The sequence below is a fragment of the Salvia miltiorrhiza genome, chromosome 5, assembly GCF_028751815.1.
Source record: "Salvia miltiorrhiza cultivar Shanhuang (shh) chromosome 5, IMPLAD_Smil_shh, whole genome shotgun sequence".
In the NCBI taxonomy this organism is placed as follows: Eukaryota; Viridiplantae; Streptophyta; class Magnoliopsida; order Lamiales; family Lamiaceae; genus Salvia; species Salvia miltiorrhiza.
The window spans coordinates 41,617,547-41,633,209 of NC_080391.1; the positions used below are offsets into that span (position 1 = coordinate 41,617,547).

Sequence of the window (15,663 nt, forward strand, 5' to 3'; positions counted from 1 at the left end):
GGACACATCTAATCACTTATTCACTTTATTTACAAACACACTAAAAAACGCTAGTTTCTTAAATCATATGCCGATAAGAAGTTGATCAACTTAGCTGGAATTGAGAGTATTTGTTATAATATATATATATATATATATATATATATATATATATATATATAAATGCTATGATACATACCTTATGTGAGCACCTTATGTGGCACCACTCACGTTTAGCCCTCGTTAGTATTATTTTTTTTGTTTTAGACATTTATTTTTATTCTAATACTTCATAAATTGTTATTAGGATCATTAATTTTATAAATAACATAAAAATCAAAGTCCAATTTGTTCATATTCCCTTTAACTTCAAATAATTAATAAAAAGGACAAATTAGACTTTGATTTTTATGTTATTTATAAAATTAATGATCCTAATGACAATTTATGAAGTATTAGAATAAAAATAATTGTCTAAAATAAAAAAGATAATGCTAATGAGGGCTAAATGTGAGTGGTGCTCACATAAGGTATGTAGCATAACATTGCTATATATATATAATTTAATTTGGCATTTAGATTTAGATTTAACTTTAAATATTAGCAATATTTCTACTTTTTTGAGGTTGCAGTATATTTTAAATATTTTATTTGATCCCACATACACTACTGCACAAACTCGCGGTCAACACAAACATTAATCGACATGCCTACAAGAATTTTATTTGATATTTATACTATAATTAACTTTTACTTTGTAAAATTTGAATTGTTATTTAGAAGGATTCACACATTATTGTAACAACTTATATTTACTTCAAGAAATGAAATCAATTCATTTCTTAATTAGTGAGTACAACTATACGAGTTTGTGACAAGAACTAATGTACGTGGATATATTCATTCAAGGCGAGTTTAGGTTGTTAGACTCTGACCTCATTATTTGATTTATTGTTGTGTATCCACTATAATTAATTAATGACACCAAGTAGCTGAACACTAGCCTCATTGTTTCTCTTCATACCCATGGTGGTTGAACCCCCTAGCCAAATATTAAGTTGTTTATTAAATTTCTATTTGTAGATTACAACATAAAGTTTTTCTTCATTGAAATTCTATGATACGATTAATTTATATATTCGATACAAACACATTGTTCGGATGTAAGACTGTTTGCATTGGTATTGACCATGAACAAGAGACATGTGCAATCTCTTTCGGACGTAGTACTATACTTATCATATTTTGTGTTTAACCATGATTAGTTGTAATGTTGTATTGCCACGAGTCACTAGCAAAACATAACTCAAAATTTTAATCTATGACACAGATGGTCAGACGCACAGAACGCACATAACGATACAACAACTAATATTGTGTACGATGAATTTTTTAATTGATGGTGAAGTAATTACAAAATTAATTTTTATATTTTATATAAATATTCGGATGCGGTTCCAGGCGCGGTTCTGCACGGTTTTGTGGTTCCCCAGTTTGGCTACGATTCTGAATCGGGAACCGTCTATTTTAGATCTTGGGAACCGAAACCGAACTGCCACACCACGATTTCAGTTCCAGTTCAAAATCGTCACACACTGTTTCGGTTCTAGAACCGTCCCGAACAGTCCGATTTGTCGGTTCGCTTCCCGATTTCATTTTTTTTGCCACCTCTATCCGCCCATTTTTATCATAAGCAAATATACAATCATGACAAACATGTCATTAGCATAGTGGTGCCCACGGGCCCGGAATTGCTGGTTCTAGGCTTGAATTGTCGGTTCACGGTTCACCAGAAAGGTGAACCGTAATCGGCCTTTGAAGAGATTAAGAAGGGTTGATTACGGGTCGGGCCAAAAACCGCCAGTTAAAGGGCCGAACCAGCGATTTTTCTATTTTTTTAATTTTTTTATATATTGTGTATATTTTTTCTTATTAAATTACATTATTTAATACAATATATTAACACCCAAAATATAATAAAATTTATATTTTATTAAATTTAAACTAAAAAATTATAATTTACATGTACAAATAAATTGCAATTTTCAAGTAACAAAATTGAACAAGTAAACTAAAATTACTAAATTTTTTTACTAGTAATACATTAATAACTAATACTCTCTCCGTCCCAACTTTTAGTATTCATCTTTACTTTTTTGGTTGTCCCACATTTTGGCATCCATTTCTATTTTTAGTAAAAGTAGGTGGGGCCCTTATTCCACTTTAATTATTTTAACACTCATATAAAATCGTGTCACTAAAAAAAAGTAAAAGTAGGTGGGACTCTTAATCCACTCACAACACACTCAACCACTTTATTAAAACTCGTATCACTCTCAAATGGATAATAAAAGTTGGGATGGAGGGAGTATCAAATTTGAATGTAGAAAAAAAAATAAAAAACTAAAAAATCGTCAGTGTTGGACGGTTGTTGGGAACCTTGTGAATATCCTAATCCTTGTTTTGATGATACCAAAAATTCATAGGTCTTAATTGTAATAGACTATAACAGTTTTGAACTCAAGTGTTAGAGTTCGTTTCTAGTTTAGTATGCGGTTCGGAAGACTGAAGACTGAAGACTGAAGACTAAAGACTGAAGACTGAAGGTACCAACTGAAGTATCAGTTGAAGAATCAGTTTGGAACTGATTACTTAATGCGTGCCACAGACTGATACTAAAGTCAAGTATCTGTTGATCATTCTTCCTCGGACTGATCTTCCAACGTTCAAAGGAAGCCACGTACTCACAAGAGTACAACCGCATTAAATGCAGAGATCTCAGGATCTTATCTCTGCAGAGGTCATTCCTATTTGTTGGTTACTTTATCAAAGACGTCACATCTCCTGTCCCTCAAGAGAGCCGTTTCCACCAGACAAGGAACCTCGAAGATTGAAGCCTCAGCCCAAATTCGAATTGCTCTCCAACGGAAGAAATCTTGAGGACGTTCTACGCCAACGGATCTATTCAAGAGTTCTCCTACAAATAGCACTCGAGGATCACTTCAACCTTCACCGATTCAACGACATAAGCTGAAGCTCTGCCGAAATTGCTACTTAGCCTAAAGCTTAACCTCCCCAAAGCTTGAATCGAAGAAGAGAATTCCAAAGCCAAAATCAGTCACTGCTGATTACATACATTCTCTTAGACCTTAGGCAAACCTCTGTTTACCCAGAAGCCAAGGTCAAACTTGCTATAAAGAACTTGTTCTTTGCAGTATAGTTGGCACTCGTTCAAACCTCCTTTCTAAAAGAAAGATTTGAGTGTTTTGAGTGATTAGGAGTTCAGAAGGGTTTTCTGACTCTGAGAGTCTTAGCGCGGGTTGTGCTAAGCAAGAGAAATCCGACGCGAGTGAAGCGTAGGTACTGAAGAAGGGTTTTCTTCAGTGGTACGGTTGTGTGCACCCGGCAAGCACACGGTTTGGTTTGCGGAGTGGATTGTTGGTCTGATCAACCGACCGTGGATGTAGGAAAGGGTTTTTCTGAACCACGTGAAAGTCTCTGTGTTGTTTACAGTTTTTAGTTTTACATTCCTACTTGTGTTATTTCAATTGATAAACTGAATACTGATTAACGGCAAAGAGAAACCTAAGACCAACAACGTGCTCAACCGAGGCTATTGTGAAACTAAGTTTAATTTCCGCTGTATGATATCAGTTTGACTGATCTATCTTTTGATAGTCAGGAAGAGTGTTATCATCTCTGTTTTAGCAAACTCGACTGAAGCCCATAAGTGCATCAGTTAAGTTTGAGTAACTTAACTGATAACTCCTTACTGAAGAGCGTTCATTATCAGTCGTCAACCCTCTTTGGTCAACACTGTTTTAAGTCAACAGGTGTCATTGTTTGCGTGTAAAGTTTCGTTTAGATCTCTATCTTGAGATCCCTCTGATTAAGGATTTTGTAAAAATAGCCCATAGGTGTATCCCCCCCCATACACCTATTTGAGACCCCCCCGGAACCTAACAATTGGTATCAGAGCAGGTTGTTCGCAAGAACACTCTGTGTCTGATTAGGTTCTAATTGAACTAGATCCTTTTTTTTCTCGAGGGTCTCGAAAAAGTTTTCTCTTTCATTTTGTGCTTGCTATTTGTTCTATCTGTTGTTATCTGTTCTCTCTTTTTGATGGAGACTAACCACAGCAGATTATCTTCTCTACCTATGTTTAGTATTGAAAAATATGACATATGGAAGTTTCAGCATGAAAGCTTCCTCACCGCCCAACATTGCCGAATGTGGCAAGTCATCACCAAATGACCAATCATCATCACCGAAACTGTCAAACGGATCCCTGTTGATCCACATCAGGATCCTTACGATGAGGTCATTGCTTTGCTTCACCACCGAAGAAAGGAAGCAAGATGAGCTAGACAACCTCGCCAAAAGTATCATCTCCGGCACCGTTCCTGACAAGCATGTCATGAAGATCATCAAGTGCGGAACTGCAAAGGAGATGTGGGACATTCTTAAAAGAATGTGCGTAGGTTCCGAGGAAATCAAGGAGAATAAGCTATCCATAGCTTGCCAGAAGTTCGACTCCTTCCTCATGCTCAAGAATGAATCTGTCGAAGAAATGGAACTTAGATTCAATCAAATCTTGAACGAAGTTCAATCCATTTCTAAAGACAAATACACTCAATGACAAATCAACCTGAAGATTCTTCGAGCACTGCCACGAGGAGAATGGCAGATCTACTCAGTCGCTCATCAACATAAGCCAGGATTCAGTCAGCTCCCGACAAACAAGTTTTTCTCTGACCTCATGGCAAATGAGCTCGACCTTCAGAGAAATCTTGGAATCAAGAAGGCTGGAGGATCAGACGAAGATGGTCCATCAACCTCAAGAGGAGCAGCACTGAAAGCTTCAGCAAGAGAAGGCAAAAAGCAAATCAAGGAAGCAGCGGAACTCAACCCTGAGGACTTCTTCAGTCAATATGCTTTGCTGACTGAAAGATTCAACAAAATGGAGTCTAAGTTCCGGAAGTACAGAAGGTTCCACAAGCAGCACTTCAAAGGAAAGGAAAGAGAAAGCAACTCCAGACATTCCACTGATCGAAGCGGAGAAAGGAAGTCAGCCGCTTACGACATATAAGACATGGAATGCTTTGGATGCAGAAAGAAAGGGCACTTTCGAAATGAATGCCCTGAATTGACTCAATCTGAGCGCAAAGAGCTGAAAGCCAAGAAAGATCGCAGCTTCTCAAGGAAGAAAGCGATGGTTGCTGACGATGCTGATTCTTCCAAAGACACATCAGAATCATCCGAATTCGACAGCACCAGCTCAGACGATGAGAGTCAAGCCCTGATGGCCAATGGATCTGAAAGCGTGGCTGACAACAGCTACGACAATGGAATGAATGGCTCAGAGGTAATCTCTCATTCTAAAACTCCTTATACTGATAATTTCCTGATGCTTTCAGGAGACCTCTCAGAATCAGGAGAAAGCTCATCCGATGAAACTGACCAGCTTTATCAGCTCATGACTGATCACTGTCAGTTGAGGAAAATGTTCGAAGATCTCCTCAAGCAGAATCAAAAAATTGAAAAGGAGATCAATGATGAACGAGCTAGGAATCAGACAATCATCTACTTTTCGGATGAAACTTGTCTTGATCAGCTAATGATGGAGAACAGTCGACTGGAAGAAAAGCTCAGAATCTCCAACTCGGAATGTGATAGTGCATCTCATGAGATCAAGAGGCTCAATCACAAGTTGGAAGAAACAGTCAAGAACTGCATGATGAAGTCACCCATGATGAGCAACTTTCCATCAAAAGGCCTTGTTGAAAGCATTGGAGGAAAAGTTGCAGCTAACAAAGGAAAGAATATCATGATCATTTCAAAGGACGATACTTCTGAAATCACAACATCAGAAGAATCAAGAGATCATGATATGGATGAAGTTCGCAAACGAAAACTGATGGCAAGATCAAATGTTCCACCTCCATCAAGCTACAGACGAGCAAAGGAGGCCCCCAACCAGATCACCCTACTGAGAAGACTGGAAAGCAGATTTCAGTCAAAAATCGGGGAAGGAACATCAGGAATCAAGAAGAATCTTCCTCACCAGACCAGGGGGAAGAACGACCATATCAGTCAGAAACTGAAATCAGTTCAGTTTCAGAAGGAACTACATCCATGGAGATAAAACAATGATGAGTCCAGACGAGCCAAGTGACATCCACGACGATAAGCAACTGGACATCATATGACTCATGTACCACAACATCAGTCAAGTCTCCATCAGTCTGGAAAGACTCGAGTATCTCAAGGAAGATACTTCACCGAGCAAAGAAGACCTCAACCACTCTTCAGACAGAACTCCTACAAGAGTGAGGCCTTCAAAGGAAATTCTCAACAGAGGAATGCTAGTGTGCCAACTGAAGCGCCAACAACTTCAGTCAGACGATCAGCAAAGCGCAAGAGATCAGCCAGACCAATTCTGAAGCAGATATGGGTTCCAAAGGGAACTCGAGCTAACATCGAAGGACCCAAATCTTGATTGGGTACCTAAAGTAACTCTTCCTTGCAGGTCAAAATCAGGAAACACAAAAAGAAGGAAGAAGTTAAGGCTTCAATCAGAACATGGTATCTGGATTGCGGCTGCTCGAAGCACATGACGGGCTACAAAGAATATCTATCTCAGTATGTTGAGAAAGCTGGATCCAAAGTTGCATTCGGAGACTGATTTATGCTTAAATTGCTCTATTTTTAAGGGTTTGTATGTGCGTGTTTTAAGATAATCTTCTGGAAATTGGTGCGTTTTATGGTGTATTTTATGCTTTGCAGGAGATTTAGGCTTTCGAGATGGAAGAATGCAATTTTGGAGAATTTTGGATGAATTTGGCGTTTTCTAGGTGTTCTGGTCTCCAGAGCAGAGGAACCGACATCTCTAGAGCAGAGAAGCGCCAGCATCAGAGAAATCAAAGCCCAGAGCAGCGAAGTCAATTCTCCAGAGCAGAGAAACCAATTGCCAGAGAAATCAACATAAAAGTCAGAGAAGTGAAAAGTCAGAGAAATCAATCTCCAGAGCAGCGGAACCAAGTCAGAAGTGAAGTCAGAGCAGAGGAGAAAAGTTAGCTCTGACTCAACTGTCAGAGCAGAGGAGAAATAATGCAGAGCAGAGAAATCACCATTTCTCTGAGCAGAGGAGAAGGATGCAGAGCAGAGAAATCATCATTTCTCTAGCGATAGCCATTTCTCTGGCGCGACCCATTCCTCTGGCGATAGCCGTTCCTCAGGCGAGAGCTGCGAATTCGGCAAGAGTAGGAGTAGTTTCCAGAGCGCACATCCAGCTGGAGAGTTACCTTATTTTACACGATTCTATTACCTTTAGAATTCTAATTTGCATGGCAACTTCCATGGTGATCGAAGGAAATCTGAAAACTATAAATAGGTCCTCTTTTGACCTATTCAGGCCCCCCAGCATTGATATTTCAGTTTTACAGCTTTAGAATATTTTAGCTTTCCAGTTTTCAAGGCTTGGATCAAAATTGAAGATTCAAGCCGCTACAATCGTTTTCATTCGGTTTTTATACAATTTGTTTTTACAATTGCATTGAATTAAATTATGTTTATGTTTGATTTTATTATGTCTGGCTAGTTCTTTTAATCTGAACCTAGGGTTTGTACATAGCTGGTTAATTATGTGTGTATGATTTATTGATATCAATTTTTCCTCCAACTTGTGATTCATGATTCCTGGTGCTTAATTTCTTGTGAATTATTTGGCTAATAATTTACATGTCTAGCTGTTCAGTTTGAGTCTTGAATGCGATAATTGTTCAGCCGATTCAGGAATACATGATATAGTGTTAGCCTTGAGTCCTGAATGCGACAGGTGAAGCTATAGGAAGTTATTCTTTGTGTGCTATTTGGAGTTGATTTATCCCTTGGAATCTTGAATGTGAAAAGGGGTTAATTAATCTACGTTCATAGGTGTTCGTTAGAGAAGCTTGTGAATAGTATAGTGATCTTTCATCGGGGTTGGATTAAATTGGTAATTGAAGCTAGGGGTGGGAATTTCGGGATCGGGTAATCGGGTACCCGATACCCGACCCGAAAAAATCGGGTATCGGGTACCCTATACCCGATTTTTTCGGGATCGGGGTCGGGGTCGGGTATTTAGGGTGTGAAAAAATCGGGTATCGGGTATACCCGATCGGGTATCGGGTATACCCGAATTACCCGATTTTTTAATTAAATTTATATTAAATTATATAATTAAAGTCTGCCGTCCGTCCCCATTTGAAATCCCATTTTAAATTATATAATTACCCATTTTTAGAGTCTGCCGTCCCCATTAAAGTCTGCCGTCCCCATTTTAAATTTTATAATAATTACCCGATTGAATCTGCCGTCCCCATTTGAAATCCAGCCCTAAGTAATCCCTCCTCCCCTCCCTGCCGCCGCCGCCCCCACTCCAGGGCAGAAATGCCTCCCTTCTCCGATGAGTCGACGACCCAGCGGCGCCCCTCGCCGCCCGTCATCGCCCATACCAGAGCTAGTCGCCGATGAGGAGCTCGCTTCCAGTCCCCCCCAGCCACGACCCTCTCGCCCAGTCGCCCCTTCGTTCCGCCGCTGTCGGGTCGCCGAGCTTGTCGCCCTGCAGCAGCCGTGCCGCCAGTGGAGCTCCGACAACGCCTACGCCTTCTCTTTTTTTTTTTTTTTTAAATACAGATTTTCTATGAATTTCGGCTGAATTTGCTGATTAGCTTCATTTGAATTTGCTGCTGCTTTGATTTGGCTTGGTTTAGGGAAATGGCTTGGTTTCGGCTATATTTCCTCATTTCGATTTTTTTTTAAATCGGGTATTAGGGTACCCGAATACCCGAGTCGGGTACCCGAGTCGGGTATTAGGGTACCCGATTAAGAAATCAGGTTCGGGGTCGGGTATCGATTTTCGGTCTTATTCGGGATCGGGTACCCGATTTTTTCGGGTAGGGTACCCGATCCCGACCCGATTCCCAGCCCTAATTGAAGCAATAGATTAAATACATGTAATTGATTAGTAAAAGTACATCCCTAGGGTCAGAGTTTTTAATTATTTGAAGTTTATATCATATTCTTATCTGCTTTATTTTGATTTAAGCTTTATTCTTTGTCATCAATTGAATTTGCCTGAATATTACTAGGGTTTAGTTAGGATTACTTAGAGTGATTCGTTATAATAGTCCCTGTGGATACGATACTCGGTTACTTATTATTTGCTACAATTGCCTGTGTTAGTTGCAGTTTTTGTTGCTAAGAAATTAGTGATCAACTTTTTGGCGCCATTGCCGGGGACTATTTAGAATTTACTTTAATATTTATGATTAGACTTATGCATTATTTCAGGCGTTATAAGTTTATTTTTATTTTTAGTTTTTAAATTTCTGTTTTTGATTTTTGTTTGTTGTCTCAGCAGTGTATGAACACGAGATCCAAAGGAAAGGAACATCTTGTACCTTTGAACTTGGAAATCGAAAAGCAGTACAAAAGAGACAACTGCGAAAAGAAGAAGCAAGCAATAGGAGAGCAACAGAATAACATGGACCTTGAAACTCTTGTGCGAGCCGTGACAAACCTTCAGAGGCAGCTAGATGAAGAGAGAGAGGAGAACAGGCGCAATCGGGCTCCTCCACCAGAGCCACCACTGAATCACATGTATCAGCCTCGGGTTGATCAATTTCAAGGAGGCAGATGGGGACCAACTGTGCAGGCTACCACATTCGAGCTGAAACCGGGATTGATAAATATGGTGCAAGCTGAACAGTTTAGTGGAACGGCTTCTGAAAACCCGCATGCTCACATCACTCAGTTTTTAGATATCTGCGACACTATTAAGCAGAATGGAGTGCCACCAGATGCCATCAGAATGAAGATGTTTGGATTCTCTCTCAGGGACAGAGCGAAAGAGTGGTTCAAAAAATTTGGACAGAGGTGCTATTACTGGATGGGAGGATTTGTGTAGAGCTTTCCTGGCAAAATACTTTCCTGCTTCTAAAGCCCAGAAAATCATTGCAGAGATTTCTCACTTTTCCCAGCTAGGAGATGAGACCATTCATGATGCTTGGGAAAGATTTCGTGAGCTGCTCAGGAACTGCCCACAACATGGTTTCACAGAGGATCAGCAAATCATTCACTTTTATAATGGTTTGACTGGTCTGACAAAAAGTATGGTGGATGCTACTGCAGGTGGATGTCTTCTCCATAGAAATACAAAGGAGGCTTATCGTGTGATAGAAGAGATGGCCTCCAACAGTTATCAATGGCCGAATGACAGAAATTCTACGAGAAGAATTGCAGCTGTAAACGAGGAGAGAGATGATTTTAAGGAGAAATACGAAGCTGTTCAAAAGCAGTATGAGTTGGAGAGAAAAGCACTGCTAGCCAAAATCCCTCAGCAGCCAATTTTATCCGATGTGGCACAGTTTGAAGATGCTAATTTTGTCCAGCGGTAGTACCAATTCCATAGGCCAAACTATCAGGGACATCAGGGCGGAAATCCACCGTATCATCCAAATAATAGGAATCATCCAAATTTTTCCTATTCAAATCCCAACAATGCTTTGCAGCTTCCACCTGGATTTTCTGTGTCTAGCGGAGGAGTTATCAATGAACCAAAGAAGGGATCAATGGAGGATATGATGCAGCAGGTGTTAACAGAAGTGTCTAGCATGAAGACAACTGTTAATACAAGGATGACTAATTTGGAATCTCAAGTGGGCAATATTGGGAATAATTTTTCAGCACTGTCAAAGCAAGTGCAGATTTTGGAGACTCAAGTTGGGCAGATTGCCAACCAAGCAGCTGCGCAACACACGCCAGGAAAATTCCCTAGCAACACTGAGGTCAATCCTAAAAATCAGTGTAATGCTATTCATTTGAGAAGCGGGACTCAGTATCAGAATCATACAGAGCAGCGGAATCATCCAGAGCAGCGGGATCACCCAAAGCTGCAGGACGACAAGGATGGCAAGGAAAAAAATGTAGAGATTATGGAGGATGATGACCTGGAGACGATTGTGTGCGATTCGCCGCCTACTTCTAAGGCGTCACGTTCTTCTGCTGTTAAGGAGCCTGTTCCTACTCCTACGTTTCCCAGGCCAGAGTACAAGCCTGTAGCACCTTTCCCGAATCGCCTGGCAAAGCCGAAGATGGATGAGAAGTTAGCCAAGTTCATGGAAATGTTTTCAAAGCTTCATATCAACATCCCTTTACTTGATGCTTTGAGAGATATGCCAGGCTATGCCAAGTTCCTCAAGGATGCAGTCTCCAACAAGAGGAAGTTGGGGAAATATGAGACGATTAATCTTTCCGAGGAATGCAGTGCAGTGCTACAAAGGAAGCTACCATTGAAGCAGAAGGATCCTGGCAGCTTTACTATCGCTTGTGTGATTGGAGGGCAGAACTTCTCCCGCGTTCTTTGTGACTTAGGGGCAAGCATCAATCTGATGCCTCTCTATATTTTCAACCGGTTGGAGATTGGAGAAATCAAGCCTACCTCTATTGCTTTGCAGATGGCAGATCGTTCCCTAACTTATCCCAAGGGAGTTATGGAGGATGTTCTAGTGCAGGTGGAGCAGTTTATTTTTCCTGCAGATTTCGTAGTCTTGGACATGCCGGAGGACAAGAATACTCCATTGATCTTAGGACGTCCGTTTCTAGCTACGGGCCGTGCGTTAATAGATGTGCAAGAGGGAGATCTGACTTTCCGCATCAATGATGAAAAGATGACGTTGTCCATTTATGATGCGATGAAGAAGCCAGCTGAGCCACAAATCGAGGATTGCAATTCAATTGAGTCTGTAGTGGATTTTCCTGCAGCCGTGGAGGATCCTTTGGAAGAGTGCATCATACAGTCATTATACCCTTATTCCAATCTAGACGAGGCGTGTGATGAGATCTTAGATTATATTGCAGAGCTAGAGGCCGTAGAGAGACATCCCATCGATCCTGTGCCTTACATGGATATTCACAAACCTGTTGATGGGGGAAGCAAGTCGGTGGACAAAAAAAGAAAAAGAATTCCCTGCGCCATCGGAATCATCCAGAGCAGCGGAATCATCCAGAGCGGCGGGATCATCCAGAGCAGCGGAATTATCCAAAGCTGCAGCCGCACCCAAACTTGAGCTGAAATCGCTTCCTGAGCACTTGAGGTATCAATTTTTGGGTGACAATGAAACTTTTCCTGTTATTGTATCTGCCTATTTATCTCCGTTGGAGTTGGAGAAGTTGATGCGAGTTTTAAGGAAATACAAGTCTGCTATAGGATGGTCTATTTCCGACATCAAAGGAATTAGTCCTTCTATTTGCATGCATCGTATTTTATTGGAGCAGGAATACAAGCCTAAGGTGCAGCCGCAACGACGTTTGAATCTGGCGATGCAAGAAGTTGTGAGAAAGGAGGTGCTCAAGTGGTTGGATGCAGGAATCATTTATGCCATCTCTGATAGTGAGAGGGTGAGCCCAACGCAAGTTGTCTCTAAGAAGGGAGGCATGACTGTGGTAAAAGATGAAAGAGATGAGCTCATAGCTACAAGGCTAGTCACAGGATGGCGCGTGTGCATTGATTACTAAGCTTTGAATGCATCCACACGTAAGGATCACTTTCCTTTGCCGTTTATTGATCAGATGCTTGACCGTTTGGCAGGATATGAGTACTACTGTTTCTTGAATGGGTACTCGGGCTACAATCAGATTATGATAGCCCCGGAGGATCAACATAAGATCGCTTTTACTTGTCCCTACGGCATCTTTGCTTTTAGGAGGATTTATTTTGGTCTTTGTAATGCCCCTGCCACGTTCCAACGCTGCATGATGGCGATTTTCCATGGTTTGATTGAGAACATTATGGAGGTATTTATGGATGACTTTTCTGTTTTTGGCTCCTCCTTTGATAATTGTTTGGACAATCTTGCTCAAGTGTTGCAGCGTTGTGAGGAGACGGCACTCGTGCTCAATTGGGAAAAGTGCCACTTCATGGTTCGTGAGGGCATTGTTTTGGGGCATAAGGTCTCTGCCCAAGGTTTGGAGGTGGATCGTGCTAAGATCGTGGCCATTGAAAAGTTGCCGCCGCCTACTTCTGTGAAATCTGAGCGGAGCTTTCTTGGGCATGCAGGATTTTATAGGCGCTTCATCAAAGACTTCTCCAAGCTGTCCAAGCCACTTTGTGCTTTACTAGAGAAGGATGTGAAGTTTGTCTTCACCGATGAATGCCGCGTCTCCTTTGAGAAGTTGAAAGCCGCGCTGATTTCTACGCCAGTGTTGATTACGCCGGATTGGAGTGCCCCATTTGAATTGATGTGCGATGCTAGCGATTGGGCCGTGGGAGCTGTGTTGGGACAAAAGAGAGATAAGTTATTCAAGGTAATTTACTACACTAGTAAAACCTTGGATTCTGCGCAGATGAATTACACTACCACGGAGAAGGAGCTGCTAGCTGTGGTGTATGCCTTTGATAAGTTCCGCTCTTATTTGATTGGAACTCATTCAATTGTCTACACTGATCATGCCGCCATCTGCTACTTGTTCACGAAGAAGGACTCCAAGCCCCACTTGATTCGTTGGGTCTTATTGCTGCAAGAGTTTGATATGGAGATCCGAGATCGAAAGAGATGTGAGAACGTGGTAGCTGACCACTTGTCTCGATTGGAGAATCCGATCGAGGGGGATGATCCGAAGATGGCCATCAATGAGTCTTTTCCTGATGAGCAGATTTGGACGGTGCTATTTAAGGATCCTTGGTATGCCGATTATAGCAACTACTTGGTTATTGGAGCTCTTCCCGAGGGGATATCGCACTATCAAAAGAAGAAGTTCCTCCATGATGTCAAGTTTTATTATTGGGAGGATCCTTACCTATACCGGAGGTGCGCCAATGGCTTTATTCGGTGATGTGTTAGGGAGCATGAATGGCCGAAGATCATTGAGGAGTGCCATAGCTCACCTAGTGGAGGTCACTTTGCTGCCAACCGCACTGCCATGAAAGTAAATCATAGTGGATTCTATTGGCCTTCTATTTTCGCAGATTGCCATGCTTTCGTGAAGTCTTGTGATCGATGCCAGCGCATGGGCAACATTACCAAGCGGGATGAGATGCCGCAGAACATCATTGTCGAGGTAGAGCTATTTGATGTTTGGGGAATTGACTTCATGGGTCCTTTCCCTCCTTCATGTGGTTTTTCCTATATTTTGCTTGCGGTGGAGTATGTGTCTAGATGGGTGGAGGCGATCCCAACCGTCACCAATGATTCAAAGGTAGTCATTAAATTCTTGCAAAAGAATATTTTGACTCGGTTCGGAGCACCGAGAGCATTGCTTAGTGATGGGGGGTCGCACTTCAACAACAAGTTACTAGCAAGCGTGTTGGCGAAGTATGGAGTAAAGCACAAGGTGACGACTCCATATCATCCTCAAGCTAATGGGCAGGCAGAGTTGGCAAATCGAGAAATCAAGCAGATTTTGGAGAAGAGCGTCGCCAACAAGAAAGATTGGGCAAAGCACTCAGATGATGCTCTTTGGGCGTATCGCACTGCCTACAAGACTCCAATTGGTATGTCTCCCTATCAACTTGTTTTTGGCAAATCCTGTCATTTACCTGTTGAGATTGAGCACAAGGCATATTGGGCGACGAGGAGAATCAATTTGGAGTTCAAGGAGGCCGGTCATACAAGGCGAGATATGTTGACGGAGTTGGATGGGTGGAGAAATGAAGCTTACGAGAGTTCTCGTATCTACAAGGAAAGGGCGAAAAAGTTCCATGATTTGAGCATCCGCGCAAAGGAATTCAAGCCGGGATATGAGGTACTCTTGTATGATTCTAAGCTTCGACTATTTCCTGGCAAGCTGCAGTCTAGATGGAGAGGTCCTTACGTGGTTCACAAGAGCAATTGGAATGGGACCTATGAGTTGCTTGCGTCGAATGGGCCTACTTTCACTGTTAATGGCCATCGCCTCAAACCGTACTTCAAAGCAGAGTTGGACCGCGACGTGGAAGTGGTCAACTTCATTGATCCATGACCGTAAGGCATCGTCGAGCTTTAGACGTTAAATTAAGCACTTGTTGGGAGGTAAGCCAACTGTTTTTCTTTGTTTTGTTTTCCTTTCTTTCAGTTTCGTTTTGCTTCGTTTTGTTTTTCTTTGTTTCTTTGTTTTGTTTGGGTTTTTAGTGCGGTGTTGAGCTTGGAAGTTGCGAGAACTCGCGCTTTGTTCATGCCACCGCCATGGGCATGTGTTTCTCTGCCAGGTTACTGGAGGTTTTCATGTTTCCAGCGCAGCCCCTTTTCTACTCTTCGCTGCCCTGCCCAGCGCTGCCATTCTCCCATCTGCAACAGACCGCAAATCCCCATCTTCACCGCCTCTCACGATGATTCAGTTTGTCAATGCCGATAATCAGGGATGTTTTCTCACTCTTTTTCTTTTGCCCTGAGGACATGGCATGCTTTAAGTGTGGAGGGGTGTTTTGTTGCTTATATTTAAAAAAAAAAAAAAATTGGGTGAGATCAATCTTTCTACGCTTAGTTTTTGGTCTCGAATCTTGCTAATTTTTATGAATTTGTGGAAGAGAAGATGGTTTTCGATGTGCATTTCGGGTTTGTGTTTGTTTGGTGGTTATTCTTATTTTACTTTTAATATATGTTTCTTGATTGTGCAAAGAATTATGAGTTTTGTTGCAACACTTTTGTAAGTTAGTAAAACGTGATT

General features: G+C 41.5%; 1 non-coding gene across 1 annotated transcript; it reads right to left on the reverse strand.

Annotated features, from left to right (window-relative positions):
* Positions 1-9,968: 9,968 nt before the first annotated feature.
* Positions 9,969-10,075, reverse strand: LOC130987285 (small nucleolar RNA R71). The gene has a single exon (XR_009089674.1). It is a non-coding gene; the product is annotated as a small nucleolar RNA R71 (small nucleolar RNA).
* Between the last annotated feature and the right edge of the window lie 5,588 nt (positions 10,076-15,663).